The sequence below is a fragment of the Cervus elaphus genome, chromosome 9 (assembly GCF_910594005.1).
Source record: "Cervus elaphus chromosome 9, mCerEla1.1, whole genome shotgun sequence".
Classification (NCBI taxonomy): Eukaryota; Metazoa; Chordata; class Mammalia; order Artiodactyla; family Cervidae; genus Cervus; species Cervus elaphus.
Genome location: NC_057823.1, coordinates 59071363 through 59088809, shown reverse-complemented (window position 1 = coordinate 59088809; position 17447 = coordinate 59071363). Strand labels below are relative to the sequence as shown.

Sequence of the window (17447 nt, the reverse complement as noted above, 5' to 3'; positions counted from 1 at the left end):
AGGGAGGGAGATCAGACAGAAACCCAGGCTCCCTGAGTCTCTGGTGGCAGATGGAAGAGCAAGAAGGCACCAAACTGTGATGACTATAAGTCCACGCATTTCCTTTTGTCACCAAGCACTTGCCCACAGGACCGCTATACATTAGTGTGTTCCTAGCCTCAGTCTGTTTGCATCATCAAAAGCGTCTTGAGCATCTTCAAGGTACGGGGCTAGGATGACTCATATGGGAAGTTGGAATCTTGTGAAGCAGAATATGAACTTTTAAATCGAACAGGCACAGGCCTGGGTTCAAATTCTGTCACTTACATAGTCACGTTCCTTTTTCATTTTTTGTTTCACTTTTATTGGAGTATAATTGATTTACAATGTTGTGTTAGCTTCAAGTGTTCAGCAAAGTGAATCTGTTCTACATATATCCTTTCTTTTTTTAGATTCTTTGCTCATATAGTCCATTGCAGAGTATTAAGTAGCATTTCCTGTCACATTCTCTTTTTGAATTTCAGTCATGCAAGTTATTTTTAGTTTCTCTGTCTGTAAAACAGTGAACCTAGTACCTTACTGTGCGTGGACTTCTAAAGCTAAAATGCAGTATGGATGGAAAGCCCTTACTCCATGGCTGGTACTCTAGAAATGACCTCTACTCTTAGTCTAAGTAGCTTCCTCCCTGCCATTCAGATGTGCACAGTCTGGAAAGAAAAGAGGATGTGTAGGACTAACATGTAAATGTTTATAACACTACATCAGTTCAGTTCAGTCGCTCAGTCGTGTCCGACTCTTTGCGACCCCATGAATCGCAGCACGCCAGGCCTGCTTGTCCATCACCAACTCCCGGAGCCTGCCCAAACTCATGTCCATTGAGTCAGTGATGCCATCCAGCCATCTCATCCTGTGTTGTCCCCTTCTCCTCCTGCCCCCAATCCCTCCCAGCATCAGGGTCTTTTCCAGTGAGTCAACTCTTCGCATGAGGTGACCAAAGTATTGGAGTTTCAGCCTCAGCGTCAGTCCTTCCAATGAACACCCAGGACTGATCTCCTTTAGGATGGACTGGTTGGATCTCTTGCAGTCCAAGGGAACTCTCGAGTCTTCTCCAACACCACAGTTCAAAAGCATCAATTTTTCGGTGCTCAGCTTTCTTCACAGTCCAACTCTCACATCCATACATGACCACTGGAAAAACCATAGCCTTGACTAGACAGACCTTTGTTGGCAAAGTAATATTTCTGCTTTTTAATATGCTGTCTAGGTTGGTCATAACTTTCCTTCCAAGGAGTAAGCGTCTTCTAATTTCCTGGCTGCAGTCCCCATCTGCAGTGATATAGAGTGAGATAAATGCAGTGAGAGTCAGAGCTGCGGTTTGATCAAAGGAGGAAGAGCTTATGTTTGGTTCTGGGAGACCAGGATAGGTCTGGCAGGGAAATGGTGTTAGAAACGGATTTCTAAAAGCTGACTTTTAAAGGATGGCCCTCTGCATAAAGAGTAAAATGATTTAGGACTGAGTGATGACTTTAGTTTTGGAGTGCTCAATGTGAATGGTAAAGCAGGCAGGTTTTGAGACCAGCTCTGGCTCCAGGCAACTTCCAGAATTGGGTAAAATATGTGCTTTCAGCTGCCAGCAGCTGTACTAAAGACCAAAACCTAGGAAAAGAGATGCAGAAGTTGTTGTTGTTGTTTAGTAGCTAATTTGTGTCCAACTCTTTTTGCAACTCCATGGACTGTAGACCGCCAGGCTCCTCTGTCCATGGAATTTTTCAGACAAGAATACTGGAGTGGGTTGCCATTCCCTTCTCCAGGGGATCTTCCCAACCCAAGGGTCAAAGCCTCTGTGACCTCCATCGGCAGGCAGATTCTTTACCACTGAACCACCTAGAAAGCCCAGACACGGAAGTACTTGTGGGAAAAAGAGGTTGTTTTCCTACGTTTAGAGACAGATGTGGGACCTGAATGATCACTGAGTTCCATGATTATCTAGCTTGTTGGTTTGTTCATTCATTCATTCAGTTGCTCATCTGTTATTCAGCAGATGCTTTTTGAGCACAGACTCTTTGCTGGCTATAGATCTGGCCTGTTGCATGTGTATGCAGTAGTAATTGATACCTGCTCTTCTATTGAACTTCTTATGGGCCAACAAACATTGGTGGCTGTTTCCTCCTGTCTGCCTGTGCCTTCAACATGGAGAATGGCCATGGACATCCACCTTATCAGAGAGGGTCAGTGCTGTAACTGCTTAGAGGTTTTGGAGACCCGAAGGCATAGTAGTGAAGAGTATGAACACTGAGTCAGTCTGTCCTGGGATAGAATTCTGGCTCCATTCCTCTCTGGCTGGGGCCTTGGACACATCACTTAAGTGCCTCGTGCCTGCCATATCGTATCTGCACAACAGGGTTGAGGGATGGGCACTACTTCCCGGGATTGTTGTGAGGATTCAGTATTGATGGTTTAGTATTACTCTCATCAGCAGCATTTTCATGGCTCTTATTACCCCCTAGTGATAGTAGGTTGTCTACATGTTTGAGAAAATTCCTATTTTCCTTTTCATATAATTTTTATACTATTGTCTTCACTGCTTAAGGTATTGACTGATGTCTACTAAGTGGCAAGCACAGTGCTGCTGATACAGAAAGAGTAAGACAGTATTTCATCCCTCAGGACTTTGCAATCCTATGGGAGAAATGGATCAGGGGGCCACTGGGGAGTTTATAACGTGAACTTCTGCCCAGATGTTACCTTGCCCTTGTTCGCTTTGTGGATGGAATTTCTCAGGTGCCACCTCCAGGCTGCACTATGAATTCCAGTTATCCATGCATCCAGTGTGATTTCATACATCTGTTTAGCCTCTAGGAGAATGCCATTCCCGTGATGAAGAGGAGAGACTGACTCTGTAAATTTCACTAGCACAGAGATTGTCCCCCGAATGATGCAGTGATATTATAAAGTGGACTTGTACATATCAAACATGGAAGGAGACCCTGACAGGTGGCTGGGACTTAGAAAACCCCAGTTCTGGTTCTTGTGTCTTATTAACTATCTGTGGGCCAGTGAACTACCTTGGGCCAATGAATCACATTTCTTCTCTCCACACTTAGTTTCTAAGCTACTGAACAGAGGACTGCACAATGGCGATGGTCCTGCAACCATGGGGGCCAGTTATAAATGCAGATTCCCAGGACTCAGTCCCAGTGATCCTCTGCAGCAAGTTGAGGGGTCCAGAGGGATCAGTATTTTTGTCATGAGCCCCTGGTGATTGAGACAAAGAGATCTGTTATCCCTGGACTTTTAGCAACTCTAAGGCTCTTCCAGGCTTTAGTTTTTTATGAGCCTCTGTTACTTTTCGATCATCTCAACAGTTAATATACCAACTCACAAAATGCATTCGCTATCATATTGTAAAATTCTCGCCTACCTTCCTAGGCTTTTAAGTATCCTCATTTCAGTGTAAACATCCACACTCCAGCGTTCTTTCAGTGCAAACACTGAAAAGGCCAGCCTTCTTTCTCTCTGATTCCAGTGGTACAAGAAGAAACACCAGGCAACCCTGAAAACCATTGTTTCAGAACAGTGACTCCAAGCAGAGAATAAGCTGATGTGATATTAATCAGACCGTAATTTACTAACATGCTCTGCTCTTGAAATTTGCATTGCCAGCAATTGTGGCTTTTTTTTCCCCTTCCCTGTCCTGTGATTACCTCTCATTCACTTTCATAGTTTCCAGTTCTACGTGGATTTTGAGAGTAAGAATATTTAATAATACCCGACAGCTAATTAATCCTCACTGAGTAATGAACCTGCTATGTTTCAGTTCTGGGAGGCTCAGCTTTTCAAAGTATGAGTGTGGTTATTTTTTTTTTCTTTTTTCATGCAAGATAACCTTTCAAATCCACTCACTCATTACCCACAGAGACTATGAGAAGCACTTCTATGAACCCTGTATCTCCTACTAAGTATTATAACATTCAAAGTAATAATCATGATGAGAGTTTAATAATAACACCTTATAAGCTGTAAAATACCATTTTTATCACAAATTGTTTACTTACCTAATTCCCTGATTCATCTTGAGACCAGTCAGCGAGGAAGGCAGGACTGGTATTTGGCAGGTAGAGATGCTGGGAGCTAGTATTTATTGTGCACTGACTGTATGCCATGTTGCACACTGCATCTCATTGGCTACTTCATGAGGTACAGTTCACTGTTAAATTCTGTTGAACCTGTGAGCTTCAGAGTTTCAGTAAGATGTCCAAGACCAGGCAAGGCTAAGCATCAAACCCTGATCTACAGGGCCCTGAACCCTTCAACATGATGCTGCCTCAGAGAGGGAAAATGACTTACCCAGTGTCTGTCACCTGGGTACTTCCAAGCTGGGACTAAAGATCAGGAGCTATGACTCTTCCACTTGGACACGGACATTGGACATTGGGCCTTTAAATGGTTTTCTTAATAATTAGTGCTGTTATCATGTATATGTGTCTCTCTCTGCCTTTCTCCTCTCTCATCCACACATGCACACACATTTCCAGACCTCTGACCTCACCCTGAGGTTTTACATAGTTCTACTTAGCAAGAGTCTCCATGCCCTTCTTTTCAACTTCCCAAAGCCCACAGCTAGGAGGCCCTTTCTTGGCAGCAGAAACTCACAGTTGAAGTAATTTAATTAGCCCAGGAGGGGAGCTGTGTGGTGAGAAATCACACTTAGCGCATGTGTCCATGCAGAATGAACCTGGAGTTATTATTTCCCTCATTAGGCTCAGCTGCTGAGGAAACTCAGGCCAGGTGGAAATGTGCTTTTGAACCAGTTATGATACAAATATTGAGTCTGGAAGGTGTGGGCTCCCAACCTGTGAGTTGCCATAACCAGCCCCCCTGCAAAATGAAGGGGATGTAATGAACTCAGGCTTTCTAATGGATATTCCTTATAGCTAATAATAATAATAATAACAGCCACATTTATTGAGTGCTTACTACGGGCCAGATGCTGGATTGTATATCCTTGTATCATCTTGTCCTAACAGTGACTCTCTCGGTAGGTTCTTTTACCCTTTCTGGATCATCCAAAGCCTCACTCCTCATTTCTCTGCTCAAGTGCCACCTTCTCAGAGAAACTGTCCTAGAATTCTGTAGGGAAAACAGCACACTCACATCTTCCCATTCACTCTTGGTATCCTTACCCTGCCCCTTTTTTCTTTGTTTCTTCTTATAATCCTCTCTTATTGTGAATATAATATCACGTTAACTTCTGGAGGCTGGGTAGAGTTTGGATAAGCACAGTAGCACTGAAGTTCTTGTAGCCTATGCGAAGGTTTCAGTGTTGAGCCCTAGGATGCAGGCAGGAGATCCATGGGTGTGGGACTACTACTTCAAGAAGTAAGGGGTAAAACAACAAGGTCCTACTGTATAGCACAGGGAGCTGTACTCAGTACCCTCTGAGAAACCATAATGGAAAAGAATACCAAAAAAATGTATCCATAAGTATAACTGAATCACCTGTGGCACAGCAGAAGCCAACACACTGTAAATTAGCTGTGCATCAATAAAAATAGACAAGTGCCTTAATAGAATAAGTTTTTTCAAAAAGGAGTCCGCAGTGCATAATCTTTTTGAATTATAGTTTTGTATGGATATATGCCCAGGACTGGGATTGCAGAATCATATAGCATCTCTATTTTTAGTTTTGTAAGGAACCTCCATTCTCTCTTCCATAGGTGGCTGTACCAATTTACATTCACACCAAAACCACTGCCGCTTTAGTCTTAGCTTTTTTCCTGGCCAGATGTATCACTCGTCCACTGTTGGCCTCCCCTCCCACTTCCCTAAAAGGGAGGGTCCATGAGAGCAGGAACCACGCGTCTTCTCTCCTGTAGCTCAGGCACATCCTGGGTACTCAGTAAATGTTTGCTCAAGATCTCAAGGATAGAAAGTGGTGGCGCTGGGATTTGAACCTAGTCCATCTGACCCCAAATCTGATGCTTTTCATTATGATTCCCTACAGCTGCATCCTAAGAAAATACTAATTCATGGTTTCAGAGCAGGGGGATTTCGTTATTTGGGACTCTTACAATTCTTTGGCAAAGCTTTCTTAATGTATGAGCTATATTTTGGGGGAAGTGGAGGGCAAGGCTGATGGCTGCAAAGGCTATTCTGCCAAAAGCTGAGCACACAATACATGTGCTATTTTTTAGAGTAAAGGTTAAATTACATCATGTTTTTACACATGTGCCTTCTGCTCATGACTAGTTCTGTGAGTTCAGGATGCACACATTCTTTAATTTTTTATTGAATATAGCTGATTTACAATGTTGTGTTAATTACTGCTGAACAACAAAGTGATTCAGTTATATATGCGTTCTTTTTTCTATATTCTTTCCAATTATGGTTTATCATAGGATATTGATATAGTTCTCTGTGCTATACAGTAGGACCTTGCTCTTTATCCATTCCACATATAAAAGCGTACATCTGCTAACCCACCTCCCACTGCACCTGTCCCCCAAACCTCCACCCTTGGCAACCACCAATCTCTTCTCTACGTCATTTCTTTTTCACAGGTAGGTTCATATGTGTCATATTTTAGATTCTATATGTAAATGATATCATGTGGTATTTGTCTTTCTCTTTCTGATTTACTTCACATAGTCTCTAGATACATCCATATTGCTGCAAATGACATTATTTTGTTCTTTTTTATGACTAATATTCCACTCCATCCATACCTCATACAAGTGGTGTCAAACAATATTTGTCTGCACTTACTGTATATTGAAATGCATTTTTAAGGTTAACTTAATATTTGTCCTGCAGACTGTACCTGCTTTTCCCCCCGTGCTAAACAGTAGGTTCTCGTTAGTTATCTCTTTTATACATAGCAGTATATGCATGTTGATCCCAATCTTCTAATTTATCTCTCTCCTTCCCACCAAATGTCCATATGTTTGTTCTCTGTGTCTGTGTCTCTATTTCTTTTGCAAATAGGTTTATCTGTACTATTTTTTCTAGATTCCAATATATGTGTTAATACACAATATTTATTTTTCTCTTTCTGACTTACTTCACTCTATATAACATTCTCTAGGCCCCTCCACGGCTCTGCAGATGACACAATTTATTCCTTTTTATGGCTGAGTAATATTCCATTGTATGTAAGTGTGTGTGTGTGTGTGTGTGTGTGTGTGTGTGTGTGTGTGTGTACCATTGTGTGTATATGTTATATTCCATTGTGGATATGCTGCTGCTGCTAAGTCACTTCAATCGTGTCCGACTCTGTGCAGCCCTATACACGGCAGCCCTCTGTCCCTGTGATTTTCCAGACAAGAATACTGGAGTGGGTTGCCATTTCCTTCTCCAATGAATGCATGCCTGCTAAGTCGCTTCAGTCATGTCCGACTCTGTGCAACCCTATGACCAGCGGCCCACCAGGCTCCTCTGTCCACAGGATTCTCTAGGCAAGAGTACTGGAATGGGTTGCCATTTCCTTCTCTGCATTGTGTATATACATATACATATATATCTTCTTTATTCATTCCTCTGTTGATGGATATTTAGGTTACTTCCATGCCCTGGCTATTATAAATAGTGCTTCAATGAACACTGGGGTGCATGTGTCTTTTGAATTATGGTTTTCTCCAGGTATATGCCCAGGCATGGGCTTGCTGGGTCATATGGTAGTTCTATTTTTAGTTTTTTACTGGACCTCCATCCTGTTTTTCATAGATTTGTATCAATTTATATTCCCACCAACAGTGTAAGAGGGTTCTCTTTCTCCACCCCCTCTTCAGCATTTATTATTTGTAGATTTTTTGATGATGGCCATTCTGACCTATGTGGGATAGTACCTCATTATAGCTGTGATTTTCATTTCTCTAATAATTAGAGACGTTGAGCATCTTTTTATGCGCCTATTGGCCATGTGTATTTCTTCTCCAGAGAAATTTCTTATTTCGGTCTTCTGCCCATTTTGGGATTGGGTTGTTTGGTTTTTTGTTGTTGAGCTGTATGAGCTGTTTGTATATTTTGGAAATTAAGCCATGGTCAGTTCCATCACTTGCAGATATTTTGTCCCTTTCTGTAAGTTTGTCTTTGTTTTGTTTATGGTTTCCTTTGCTATGCAAAAGCTTGTATATATAAGCTGAATTTGGTCCCTTTTGTTTATTTTTGTTTTTGTTGCCTTGACAGACTGACCTCAGAAAACATTGGTATGATTTATGCCAAAGATGCCAAAGAATGTTTTGCCTGTGATCTTCTAGGAGTTTTATGGCATCATGTCTTTGAGCCATTTTGAGTTTATTTTTGTGTGTGGCAAGGGGGTGTACTCTAACTTTATTGATTTATATGCTGCTGTCCAGCTTTCCCTATACCACTTGCTAAAGAAAGGACACACACATTTATGTGACTTTCCTGGACTAACATTTTCCACCTGAAATGACCTTGATGTTTGCACATCCCATTGGTAGCAGTTTAGACACCCTCCTAGACATAGTTTAAGGCACCATGGCAAATAGGCATGGGCATTCACCAGCTCTGAATTCTGAATCTTCAGAATTATTGCTAATAGTTCATGGGATTTGACAGGTTGGCTAAACACACTTTTTTCCCAAAAGTGATCATTTTGGTAAAGCAGCTAGTTAAACTGCCTGGTCTGCTTTTTAGGGAAATGATTAAACAAACCACTGGTTTAAGTTTACTGATAAAAGCAGCTGCATTGATTCAGCCCTTTCTAGTGATAGACTCTGCATTGAGCAGTTTTATGTACATTTTACAGTTTGTTCATCATCACAGTTCTGTGGCTTATTCATCATGCCCATTTTATAGATGTGTAAACAGGAGATCAGGGAGATAAGCATCGGCCTCATAGATGATAAGTGGCAAAGCCCAGAATAGAGCCCCAGTCTGTCTGATCCCATAGCTCCTGCCCAATCACCATCATACAGAACTATTTATTGCATGGTCCTTGATCTAGATGACAGTGAGAATAATAACATCGACACGTAGAACTTTTCAATTTGTTATCCTATTTATTGAGTGCCTACTATGCACCAGGCACTGTATGAAGTACATACTACAAAGTGGGTCTTACAAAAATGAGTGAAACACACTCTCTGTCATCCAGGGGCAAGGAGGGGAGCATTACAAATGGCTACAACCTGAAATCAATTCAAGTAGTGGATTTCAAAGTACAGTGCCCCTCAGTCACTTGTATACACATTTTAGAACATGGTCACTGGCCTCATCACTAGGAATTCTGGTTACAAAGGTCTGAGTCGTATCCAATGTCGTTACTAACCAGCTCCCTCCTAGAAACCGCCCCCAGGGGATTCTGATACAGGTGATCCCTGGGTCAGACTTTGAGAAACACCAAATCAGGTAAGCACCCAGACAAAGCACAGACGATCACCGTGGTCGTTCAGAGGAAGAACAGAAAGAGAGAGGGGTAAGACTAGGAAAGAGTTTGCAGGAGGCATCTTTCATGCTGGGCAGTGGGCAGGGGGTGGGGGGAAACGGTAATCATTTAATGCTCCAAGGATCTTGGGAGTCAAGCAGGACATGCACTGTTAGTCCCCTATTTCTGATAACCTGGACGTGATTATCTCCACAAGAAAAGAGGAAGAACTGAGGCTCTGGGAGGCAGAACTGAGGATAAGATGCATTCTGTCTAGACACAGCCTCTGTGCCCTCTTGCTGCCCCTGTGATAACTGTGGTGACGCTCACTCTGGGAGAATGGGTAACCCCAGGCCCATGGTGGGGCAAATTATTGGTTGAGGCAGGATCACCATCAGCGCCTTAGGTTTTCATTTTGGGCTTACACTTTGACAACAGAGGCCTCTTAGGACACAGATACAGCCTTCCCCTACCCATTTTTAATTTTTCTAGACTTCACTTTGTGGTTTGTTGCTGCTCTGGGGGCTTGGGAGCCAATCCTTTTACAGTTTCAGCTTTCCTTTCCTTATATTTGTTGCAAGTAACAATGAAGTGTTTAGCTACTGCAGTGCACAATCAATCAAGGCTGTTCCATATTCACAGGCTCACAATGGCACCCGGACGGCCCCTGGATTAGATTAACTTTGTGAATGTGTCACTCTGGGGTGGGTAATTTCTCAACCTCCGCTCATCCCCCATCCTGTCTCCGCGGGGGGATATTGCGATCCCCCATTGATTGACTGCCCTGCAAGTGGATGCTGGCATGTGATGTGTGTAACTCAGCGGGATGCACATACTCTGTGTTTATGAAAATAAATAATCATTTCTGTTATCGTTATTGATTGCCATCATTATCTGATTCTGTCGGTCTGTATCATGGGGTTTCAGTTATGGGATCAGAAAGCACTCCACAGGAATCTCAAACACTACCCTCCCCACCAAGCCTTGGTATTTTGACATGTTCTGCCTTTTGGGGGTGATGGTTGTAGATGTCCCTGTCCTGTTCTTTGCCTAATATTCAGTGAGACAAAGGAACTACTTCCATTGAAATAACAATAAGAACAGCAGGCACTTGTTAGCATTTCCTCTCTTCCAGAGATGCTCCTTTGGCTACTTTAATCTTCAAGGTAAACCTGTAATGTAAGTACTAAAATGGGCTTCCCAGGTGGCTCACATCTGCCTGCAAGGCAGGAAACACAGGTTCAATCCCTGGGTCAGGAAGGTTCCCTGGAGAAGGAAATGGCAACCTACTCCGGTATTCTTGCCAGGAAAATCCCATGGACAGAGGAGCCTGGAGGGTTACAGTCCATGGGGTCACAAAAGAGTTGGACACAACTGATCATGCTTACATGCATATAGGTACTAAAATAAACCTCATTTCAGAGATGTGGGACCCAAAGCCAGATTGGTTAAATATCCTGCCTGAGGTCAGACACTAGTAAGTAATAGTACTTGGACTTGAATTCGTGTCTCTATGATTCTAAAATCCATTCTATTATTATGCCTCTTGTACAAAATAGAATGCCTGATATATTCATCGGAATAGTTGATATAAACCAAAGTATAAGTAAACAGAGGCTGGGGAAAAAAAACAAACAATGGTGAAGTAGATGGTAGAAGTTGCTGGAACCTTGGGCACAGGTGAGCTTTCTATTTTGTTGGGGGGGTGGGATTTGGAGCAGAAAGGATACATGGGTGTAGACAATGGTTCATCCAATCTGGATGATCATCAGAGTCTAAGAATGTCTTAAATCATTCCCAGCTGGCCAATTCAGAATCTCCAAGCACAGGGCCAAGAGATTTACCCATAGTTCTCAGCTATATTCCAGGCAGTTCTGAATATCTGCTAGGCTTGAACCACCGGCATAATGACTACTGAGGAGAACTCCAAAGTTCTCTGATTTGATTTTGTAAATTCTTTCTTTGCCTGCTTCCCTCTTCCTACCTCAAGGTTCTATACAGAATAATCTGAGGGCAACATTGTTATCCAGTGTGATTGGTTGCCTTTACAAGCAGTGAGTGACTTAATGTGAGTTTCTTCTACAAGCCAGGTTCATTTCAGCCTCCTACTAGGCACAGACAAGCCCCATCTCATTGCAGCCCGATAGCAATCCTACGGGCTGAATACTGTTTTCATCCCCATTTTACAGACATGGACATTTGATTCAGGAAGCTGAAGCTTGCCCATGCGCTACAGCTACTAAGGGGCAGAGTCACATTTTTCAACCAGGTTCAGTATGACTCCAGAGTCTGTGATCTTTAACACCGCGTTACAGAACCTCCAAGAGGTTCTCCAAGGGCTCAAGCTCTGACCACATCTCAGCCGACATCTGTGAAATAGAACTCCGCTTGCATTCTCCTCACCGAGGTCATGCTCTAGAGTAACATGCTGATGGTACTGGCAGGATGCCTTACTGTTACCGGATGCTCAGTGTATGTCATTACTGTTCTCCTTTCCTTTCCCATCGTGTCTTTCATTTGGACAACAGGAGTTTCCAGAAAGTCTGATGAATATTTTGAAAAAATTCAAAGCAGCATTGTTTTGATACGAGCAAATCCAGCCATCCATTCTGCTTTATTTTGAACGTGTGTTTGCACTGAGCCTCCAAAACTACCTTAGATTCAGAGTATTTTCACTGGCAATAAAATATTTTCTTTCATCTCAAAGTGACCTTTGTTATGATGCATATACCATGTAGTAATTAGATCCAAGATAAATGTAAATATAAGCAGAATCCTATACCTGGCTTAAGATCAAGTTCTCTTTGTCCCTTGCTCCCAACCCCTTTGGAAGGCTTCTGTGGCTTCTCGAATGTGATGGGAACTATTAATAGTAAATGACAGTCCCCACAGATACACTCCATGACAGTGGGAAGCTGAAAAGGCCACTAGTATCAGAAGAAGAAAAGGATCACATTAGAGAAGGAAATCTCAGTGTTTCTGTGCTCTCTGACCACAGTTTCTGTGGTCCACAAGGGAAGGTCTGAATTTTGGAGACACGGCCAGGACAGGGCAGGCTGCCAGTCTTTTCCAGGCTTTGCAAGCCAAGATCTTATCATTATGTCAAACCTAATTCACACTGACCCAGATGGATTTTTCTCAAAAAAGAAGTCATTAGAATAATTTTCTTCATCTTTTCCTTTAAAGAGCTCTCTGTATACTTTTAAAGTCAATGGAAAATCCAAGACATAGTTGGATGATTTGAGGATGACAAGTATCTACATTTTCTGCATCTTTCAGATGGAATTATCTGAATTATGAGTGTCATGGGAAAGACCTTGTCTCCAGACCAGGTCCTGGCTCTCCAATGTGAGCTCACTGTTGGCCGGAGTGACAGGTGTGAGGTCTAGCCCCTGAAACAACACGTGTGTGTGTGTGTGTGTGAGTGTAGGTGTGCATGCAGCACAAAGTATGAAGGACCTCATTGTTCAGGAAACCTTAGAATGTTAACATAGCCTAGAGCTGATGTGTAGTATTTTCCAGTTAGACTTATTTAAGTAGAGATCAAAATATGAGCCTAGGTTCCTTTTGCTCCCAAGTTATGCAAAGAACTCATTTGCAATCACAAGAATTTTAGGGCCTCTGGTCATTACATGTAAGAGTGTTCTAGAAAATAATTAACACAAATGGATTTGGAATCAAATTCAGTAGAAAATGCAAATACTTTGATCTTAGGACATTACAAACCAGACTTAAACTGACTCACTGATTTTAAATGTCTGTCCTTACCAGAGAAAAAGCTTTTAAGTATTTTTCTAGAGATGAAAGTATAGAGGAAGATGCTTTCTTTTCTTTGGTGCATAAAAGTAAGAAACTAGTTGGAGAAACTATTTTATAAGTGTGGCTTTATGTTAAAGGAGATTGTTATCAGTGGGAAGAAGATTTAATTCTCTGGTTTCTTTAGAATGATTGAGCCTGAAGGGAAGGAATTGCAACCAGAAAGATATTAGACTTGTGTGTATTTGAGTGGAGGAGAATAGATCACACTCTTGTAATTTGTTGTTTTCATCAGATGATCGGTTGAGTTCATGTTCTTTACCAGAAATAATGTTAAAAGCAGTGGGAAAAGCAAACATACAAGCATACATGCTCACAAATATTTATTGCTGAAGAATATCTGGGAAATCCTAGCTTAAATACATTTAAACAAATTTATTTACTTTGCAGTTTCTCAAGACCTTTAATATGTGAATATATCAAAGTCTAAGAAAGAGATCATGCATGTGTTATTTACCACCAAACCTATTTGAGCATGAAAAACCCTTTTCTCAATTCATGGGATTACTGTTCTCTTTAACAGTCTACTCAAAATGTGGTCCTTGGCCCAGTGCCGGTCCACAACAGGATAAAGAGCTTGTACCCGCATGTGAATCATTCGTGTCACTAATCCACTGTGTAGTTCAGCTGACACTTTTATTTCCCATAGCAAGACTTTCTCAATGGATGCAGCAGGGCACTGACTCTGGCTTGAGCTCCTTATCTTGTCATAGACTATTAGCAACCAGTTCTGGGATCTGTTATTTTGAGTAGTACAGGGATAGACCTCACTTTGGGAGATGCTGACTAAAAGAACTGGGTCAGGGAACAGTGATCAGCTTGGCAGCATTTCCACTCTCATTTTCCTACCATCCAGTCTCAGAATCCCATGATGGAGAAAGAGCCTTAACAGAGTCTCCCTCTTGACATACAAGTTCATTAACATTTTTTTTCAAACTTGAAACTTTTTATTTGGTATTGGGATATAGTCGAGAGCATCAAAGGATGAGATGGCTGGATGGCATCACCGATGCAATGAACATGAACTTGGGCAAACTCCGGGAGATGCTGAGGGACAGGGAGGCCTGGCATGCTGCAGTCCATGGGGTCACAAACAGTGGGACAGGACTGGGCTCCTGAACAACAACATGGCCGATTACCTATATTGTGGTGGTGGTTTCAGGTGAACTGCAAAGTGACTCAGCCGTATGTTTACATGTATCCATTCTCCCCGCAAACCCCACTCCCATCCAGGCTGACGCATAACATTGAGTGTATATGACCTTTCCAGACTGCCTAACTATCCCTTCCCCCCGGCACACGTAAGTTCATTTCCTAAGTCTGTGAGTCTCTTCCTGTTCTGTAACAAGTTCATTAGCTGAGCCCTTTCCAGTGCCTAACACAGTTCCAGGCACTCTGCATATTTCCTCATTTAATCGTCCCCTTAATCCTATCAGCTGAAAACTATTAATGGCCATTTCACAGCTGAGGAAACTGTACTCTATATAGAGAAAGTGACTTGTGCAAGGTTGTTCGCTAGCAAGTGGCAGAACCAGAGTTCGTCCCTGACTGTCTGACTGCAGACCCACCACTCTGAACCACCATGTTACCTGGCCTCCCAGCAACAATGGTTCTTAATGGTCTCAGTCAATGTGGGCTTTATCCTGTCATCAGGACTTCTTGAAAGAGAAATGACTCTTCAGCCAATCTGAAAACCGTCACTGTACACAGATGTTTCCTTCTGTATAATCTATCATCTGTCTAATATGCATTTGTTTAAAAAAGGCTCCATATACATAGTCATGTGTTGTCCCTGCCCTCCCACGGGTCTTATAATCCAGTGAGGAATTAGCTGGCTCTAAGCTTCTGTTTGAAAATAGTAACAGCATCAATCTTGTGTCCTCATGCCTGACGTTACAGTCTGTCCTGTGATGTATTTAAACACGGCCTGAACCCCTTCTCACCATTTTCTCTTCTGCCCTGTGATCCCACTTCCTCTGATTATTTTCAGGAGTTGAGAATTGTGCAACTTCGACTAAAATAAGGACACTGTTTAATGCCAAAACATCCAGACACGAGGTGAAAACTTCGTCCAGTTATCCTGCTCTTTCTATTCCAAGCATGCAGATGTTTAGAAACATCTGAAAGCTCAATTAAAAAAAAAATTCTTTGTTTTCCAAATGCAAAGAGCATCTGAGAAAAGCATCCTGAGGGGGGCTAACATAAATATCTATCAGTGCAGACAAGAGAGCAGGAGTTGTCAGCTTAGATGCTGAGGCAGAAGTGACAGAATGAAGCCACACTCAGTTACCGTGATTCGTTTCTATAGTGAAGTCATGTCTGCACGTGGACTCGCAGATGGCTGATGAGATGGGCCTTCCCCTACCTGATCTGAGATCAGTTAAGAACATGGGCGCCACCTCAGTCTCTTGCTTATTCATTTTTTCACTAATTCCACAGGTATTTATTGAGTGTCATAGACCCTGGCATTACAGCAATGAACATGAATGGCAAGTCCCTACCCATGACCTCATGCCCCCTCAGTCTCTTTTGGTGGAAAGGGCATAAACTGGATGCCCTTAATATAAAACTGACCCTGGGTGGGGGGCCGCAGAGGAGAGGTGGCAGGTGCATGGGAGAGCAGAGGATGGCAGAATTGATCCATTCCTGAGCACGGAGAATAATTTCCTGAGCAGCTAACAGCAGAGCCAAAGCAGGAGGTAGGTAAGGAGGGATGTGGGAGGAGCCTTCCAGGCAGAGGCTGGAATGCCGTGGGCAAAGGCTTTGAGGTGGGAAGTTGCACCGGAGAACAGGGGATGGGGTGAAGGCCAGAGTGGCTTGGAAGGCTGAACATAGGAGATATGTGGTCCCCGCAAGATGCAGGTGACCAGGCAGCCAGATTGTGGCCAGACCATCATAGACTTTGCTAGACAATATGCTCTTTCTCCCCAAAGCAATGTAAACCCTTTATTCTCGGCTCCAGGCATTTTTTGAAATACCTCTTTTGTGCTCAAATGCCTAAATATTCCGTACCCAAGTCAGGATGTACACCAAAGTACAAAAGTTGCCGGTACCGCCTAGAAGGTTCCTGGCGGATATGATGAGTTTCAATTCCAGAAGCCAGTGTCGTCCTGTTGCCCCCTAGCCCTTGACTGTCACTGTTTTGATCTGTGTCAGGGCATGACCTCCATGGAGCTCCCCCAGTGTCAGAGCGTCCTCTCTCCAAGGTGAACCCTCCCCTGAATGACTGAATTGTTTGGCGGGTCATAGAACCTGACAGCTCCCTATTATACAAAGGAAGAGATAAGCTTCCGATTAGTCCTGGGGCTGGAGGAAGCCAAGATCGAGTGCACCTGTCAGAACTACTTACAACATATAAATCATTACCTCAATTTTCCATGCAAGAGTTGGGCCAGAGAGAAAGAAGGCAGGGACTGAGGTTGGGCAGCAGTGCAGAACCACATCAAAGAGCTCTCGCTGGGCTCCAAAGCAGGATTCGCTCTGCTGTCCATGCAGAGAGAACAGGGCCCCAGGCCCAGAGGGACCACAGAGATAAATGCCCACTGGCTCCAAGAAGGGACAGGTTGTTTCCCTGGCATTTCTGAATGGCTTCTATCACTAATCTAGCAATGCAGCCACCAAAGCTCCCATGGGCTCCAAGGGGGAGTGTGTTCGGCACTGCACTTGCTCTCTGCATGATCCTAGATTTTCCTATTGTGTGATTGCCGTAGTCATTGTTGCTATTGTTGCCATTTTTCTTCCTCTCATTCACTACACAGAAATGAGAGCCAAGCGCCAACAGTGGCTAACCTGCTTTCCCATCATCCAGGATATTGGGGTATTTCTAGGGACAAAAAAAACCCCATAAAACTGAGAAAAGATTGAATGAAGGATAGGAAATCAAAAGATGTTCAGTAAAAATTTTCATGTTGAAACTGATGGGTCAGTGCCCAAATCTTCACTGCATTTCATGTCCTTAAAATACCAAGTAGCTAGCAAAGTGTGAGAACCTGCAAGATTCCAGTTGGAGAAGCCCCAGGAGGGAGTAAGTTCAGACTGCTAACTTAGCCATAACCTCAAGAAACACTCTTGTGTTTCATCTGGGCTACTCTATCTAGTCAGAGTGAACAGAACTCTGAGGGAACCGCTTCATTCATTCTTCAGGATGGACAGAGATAAGTCCGATTCCCAGAGCTTTGGAAAGGAACTTCGGTCAGTGGCACTTGCATGCAAAGGGGACCAGATGTTTGTCCAGCCTAGACATTCCTGCTGCCAATGATGGAGG

At 43.0% G+C, this 17447-nt stretch overlaps 1 protein-coding gene across 7 annotated transcripts in view; it reads left to right on the top strand.

Annotated features, from left to right (window-relative positions):
* The window catches only part of PPP2R2B (protein phosphatase 2 regulatory subunit Bbeta), a 512720-nt gene that overhangs the window by 390888 nt on the left and 104385 nt on the right, over positions 1-17447 (top strand). The window lies entirely within an intron of this gene.